Here is a 5,597-nt window from a genome sequence, read left to right on the forward strand (position 1 = left end):
GCTTGTTCCAGCAAATGTTTTCTCATTATAGAGTAATGCTTGAGGAAGCACACATCAGTTTCGTGCCCCTTCATGATTTGTCCTGTACCACTGGTTCAACCCATTGAGGGATATCTGATAAGAAAAACTTTGCCTGAAAAAAAATTTTTGCCTTAGAAAACATAGGTTAATTGTATTTGACTTAGCTGCGAGTGACAACAGGGTCTTCCATCTCTTTCTTGTCACCTTTTTAATTGCACTTAGTGTTTTTGCTTCTTCTGCTTGAAGAGAGCACTGAAACAATGTGTATTGGTTTGTACTCAGCATCAGACTTGATTACTTAGTAATTTGTAAAGAGCTTTAAACTCAGTAAAAGAAGGTCTTGGTAGATGTTTCCTTTTGGGGGCATATCAAAAGAAAGTTGTCTTTTTCTTTTCTTCCCCATTTTATACAGATTTTTTAATGCCAGAATTCTATCCTTAATGTATTTTGATCTATAATCATTCTGATTAGACAGCCATTGCAAAAATATCCATAAAACAAGCAGTTCTCCAATTGTGCCTGCAGCATGGTATTTTATGGAGTATGTTAAGTAGAACACCATGGTTCCCGAGGTAATTATAGGTGCTATGTGAATGCAGAATGTATTCATTAATAACAGAATTAATTATTCCAGAATTTATTATATGACTCACATATAACAGAAAAGTCACCCTGTTTCAATTCTCTTTGAATCCTTTTGTCAAGGAGAAAGTTTCAACTTAATGACATTTTTCCAAGCACTTTTTAATGAGACAAGTTTCAGGCTGAGCGTCATCAGCAGACAATTTTATCTACCTCGAACTTAATTACATTTTATTCTCCTTACTTTTATTTTTATTTTTCATCTATGTATAGCAGGTGAAACAGATTGCCCAGTTATCAAATGATACACAGTTTTCTTATAAAATAGTTATAATGCTTAAAAGGGAGTCAATTTAAAGGAAAATATCAAATGGTAAGAGTAAGTGATTTATAGAACTCAACAATGAAGCTATCAGATCCTGGACTTTCATTTGATGAGAGACTATTTTTATTACCGTTTCAATCTCTTTACTGGTTATTGATTTGTTCATATATTCTCTCTCACCTCTCTCTTGTTTTTTTTTTTTTTTTTTGAGACGGAGTTTCACTCTTGTTGCCCAGGCTAGAGTGCAGTGGCGGGATCTCAGCTCACTGCAACCTCCGCCTCCCACGTTCAAGCAATTCTCCCGCCTCAGTCTCCCGAGTAGCTGGGATTACAGGCATGCTTCACCACACCGGCTAATTTTGTATTTTTAGATGAGATGGGCTTTCAACATGTTGGTCAGGCTGGTCTTGAACTCCTAACCTCTAGTGATCCACTCACCTCGGCCTCCCAAAATGCTGGGATTATAGGCATGAGCCACTGCGCCTGGCCATATGTTTTATTTCTTCATGATTCAGTCTTGGTAGGTTATATGTGTTGAGGAATTTATCCATTTCTTCTAGCTTATGCAATTGTTGTCATATAATTTGTTCAGAGTAATCTCTTATGATCCTTGGTATTTCTATGGTATCAGTTGTAATATCCCCTCTTTCATTTATTTAGAGAAAGTCTTCTTTAAAGAGAGTCTTTCTCTTTTTTTCTTAGTCTAGTTAAAGGTTTGTCAATTTTGTTAATCTCTTCAAAAAGCAAACTCAATTTCATATAAAGAAGAACATTTGAAGAACTAATACTTAATGTTTCTCAAACCCTTTCAAAAAATTGAAGAAGAGGGAATACTTCAAACTCATTTTGCAAGGCCAGCATTACCCTGATACCAAAGCCAGACAAGGACACTATCAGGAAAGAAAATTATAGGCCAATGTTCCTGATAAACATAGATGCAAAAATCCTCAACAAAATACTAGCAAACCGAGCTCAACAGTACATCGTAAGAATCATTCACTATAATCAAATGGGATTTATCCCAGGGATGCAGGAATGGTTCAACATACACAAATCAGCAAATGTGATACGTCATATTTAAAGAATTAAGGACAAAAATCATATGATTATCACAATAGATGAAGAAAAACCACTGGACAAAATTCAACATTCTTTCATAATATAAACTCTCAACAAATTAGATATAGATATAGATATATATAGAAAGAATGTACCCCGATACAATAAAGGCCATATGTGACAAACTCACAGCTAACATCACACTCAGTGGAGGAACAAGAAAAGGATACTCGATTTCTCACCATTTCTGTCCAACATAGTACTGGAAGTCCTAGCCAGAACAGTTAGGTGACAGAAAAAATAAAAGGCATCCAAATTAGAACAGAAGAACTTAAGTTGTCTCTGCAGACAACATGATCTTATATATAGAAAACCCTAAGTCCTTCACCAGAAAAATGTTAGAATTAATAAACAAATTCAGTAAAATTACAGGATAGAAATTCAAAATACAAAAATCAGTAGAGTTTCTATGTAGTACAATGCAGTATCTGAAAAAGAAATTTTTAAAAATCCTATTTACAGATAGCGGCAGCGAGGGGCTTGCTGACATGCTTGGATTCTCGTAGCTGTGCTGGGATTTAACCACCATGTCAAGCAAAAGAGCAAACACCAAGACCACCAAGAAGTGCCCTCAGCACATGACATCCAATGTGTTTGCTGTGTTTGATCAGTCACAGATTCAGGAGTTCAAAGAGGCCTTCAACATGATTGATCAGAACAGAGATGGTTTCATCGACAAGGAAGATTTGCAGGATATGCTTGCTTCATCCGGGAAGAGTCCAACTGATTGGTATCTGGATGCCATGATGAATGAGGCTCCAGGCCCAATCAATTTCACCGTGTTCCTCACCATGTTTGGTGAGAAGTTAAATGGCACAGATCCTGAAGATGTCATCAGAAATGCTTTTGCTTGCTTTGATGAAGAAGCAACTGGCACCATTCAGGAAGATTACCTGTGAGAGCTGCTGACAACCATGGGGGGATGGGTTCATGGATGAGGAAGTGGATGAGCTGTATAGAGAAGATCCTATTGACAAAAAGGGAAATTTCAATTACATTGAGTTCACATGCATCCTAAAACATGGAGCAAAAGACGAAGATGACTGAAAGAACTTCAAGTTCCAGCCAAACATTCCTTGTTGCCACTTGGGGTATTTCTGAGATTTTTCTCTTGCATGCCCTTAGCTTTACAGCTTTTGCATTTCCTGTTGTATTTATTCTCAGCCATTTGGGGCACCTGTATCTTTATACTCAGACTGGAAATGGGACTTTCTATTAATATCATTTTCAGAATAGAAAATAGGGTAATTGGCCAGGCACGGTGGCTCATGGCTATAATCCCAGCACTCTGGGAAGCCAAGGCAGGTGCATCACGAGGTCAGGAGTTCAAGACCAGCGTGACCAACATGGTGAAACCTGGTCTCTACTAAAAATACAAAAATTAGCCAGCATGGTGGTGCACACCTGTAATCCCAGCTACTTGGGAGGCTGAGGCAGAAGAATCGCTTGAACCCAGGAGGTAGAGGTTGCAGTGAGCCAAAATTGTGCCACTGCTCTCCAGCCTGGGCAACAGAGCGAGACTCCGTCTCAAAAAAAAAAAAAAAAAAAAAAAAAAGCCAGGCATAGTTGCTCACGCCTGTAATCCCAGCACTTTGGGAGGCCGAGGCAGGTGGATCCCAAGGTCAGGAATTCAAGACCAACCTGACCAACATGGTGAAACCCCATCTCTACTAAAAATACAAAAATTAGCTGGGCGTGGTGGCATGGGCCTGTAATCCCAGCTACTCAGGAGGCTGAGGCAGGAGAACTGCTTGAACTTCGGAGGCAGAGGTTGCAGTGAGCTCAGATCGCGCCACTGCACTCTGGCCTGGGCGACAGAGCAAGACTCTGTCTCAAAAAAAAAAAAAAAAAAAAAGAAAAAGAAAAAGAAAATAGGATAGTTAAACCTACCAGCCCCTCCCCACTAATAACTGTGATCTATACAGAGTCAATATATTTTTTCAGAGAAAGTTATTTGTTCATTTTTTTCTGAACCATAATTAAATTTTATGATAAAATTAAAAAAAATTTTTTAAATCCTATTTACAATAGCTACCAAAAAATTTAAACAGGAATAAATTTAACCAAGGGGGCAAAAGACTTATACACTGAAAATTATAAAACATTGATGAAAGAAATCGAGGAAGACACAAATAAATGGAAAGATATCCCAAGTTTATGGAAAGGAAGAATTAATATTTTTTAAATGTCTATACTATCCAAAGTGATCTACAGATTCAATGCAATTTCTATCAAAATACCAATGACATTTGTTCACAAAAATAGAAAAAAAATCCTAGAATTTATATAAAGCCACAAAAGACCCCAAATAGCCAAAGCAATCTTGAGCAAAAAGAACAAAGATAGAGGAATCATACTATCTGACTTTAAAATACACCACAGGCTGCTATTCTGGGCATGCTGCCTATGGGGTAGTCCTGCTTCACAAGGAGCAGTAAAATATATTTTAAAATAAAATACAGTACAAAGCTATAGTAATCAATGCAGCATGGTACTGGCACAAAAATAGACACAGAGTCCAATGAAACAGAATAGACAGTCCAGAAATATTAATAAATCCACGTGTTTATAGTCAATCGATCTTCCACAAAGGTGCCAAGAACACACAATGGGGAATGGAAAATTTCTTCAATAAATTGTGTTGGGACAATTTATTGTGTGTGAGAACAACCTGGCCAACATAGTGAAACCCCGTCTCTACTAAAAATACAAAAATTAGCCAGATGTGGTGGTGCATGCCTGTAATCCCAGCTACTCAGGAGGCTGAGGCAGGAGAATCACTTGAACCCAGGAGGCAGAGGTTGCCGTGAGCCAAGATCATGCCACTACACTCCAGCCTGGGCAACAGAGCGAGCCTCTGTCTCAAAACAAACAAACAAACAAACAAACAAACAAACAAACACCAAAATATAAGGAATGCTGTCTTAATCTCTCTGTGTTGCTATAAAGGAATACCTGAGGCTGGATAATTTACAAAGGAAAGAGGTTTATTTGGCTCATGGTTCTGCAGCCTGTACCAGAAGCATGGCATTGGCATCTGCATCTGAGGGCTCAGGAAGCTTACAATCATGGCAGAGGGGAAGGCGAGCCTGTGTGTGCAGAGATCACATAGTGAGAGAGAGAGAAAACAAGAGAGAGGGAGGAGGAGGTGCCAGGCTGTTTTCAACAACCAGTTCTCTTGGGAACTAAGAGTGAGAACTCAGTCACTTGAGAATGGCATCCAGCCATTCATGAGAGACCCCTCATGACCCAAACACCTCCCACCAGGCCCCACCTCCAACAATGGAGATCAAATTTCAACATATGACTTGGCAGAGCCAAACTATAGGAAACTCAAACAACTCAACAGGAAAAAACAAATAACCTGATTTTTTAAATGGGCAAAAGGATCTGAATAGACATTTCTCAAAAGAAGACATACAATGAATGGCCAATAGGTTTATGAAAAAATGCTCAAAATTACTAGTCATCAAAGAAATGCTAATTAAAACCACAAAGAGATATCACCTCACACCTGTTAGAATGACTCTTATCAAAAAGACAAATGATA

At 38.3% G+C, this 5,597-nt stretch overlaps 1 pseudogene; it reads left to right on the forward strand.

Annotated features, from left to right (window-relative positions):
* Window positions 1–1,664: 1,664 nt before the first annotated feature.
* On the forward strand, window positions 1,665–3,842 carry LOC129135745 (myosin regulatory light polypeptide 9-like; annotated as a pseudogene).
* Window positions 3,843–5,597: the final 1,755 nt, after the last annotated feature.

Source organism: Pan troglodytes, chromosome 7 (genome assembly GCF_028858775.2).
Source record: "Pan troglodytes isolate AG18354 chromosome 7, NHGRI_mPanTro3-v2.0_pri, whole genome shotgun sequence".
NCBI lineage: Eukaryota > Metazoa > Chordata > Mammalia > Primates > Hominidae > Pan > Pan troglodytes.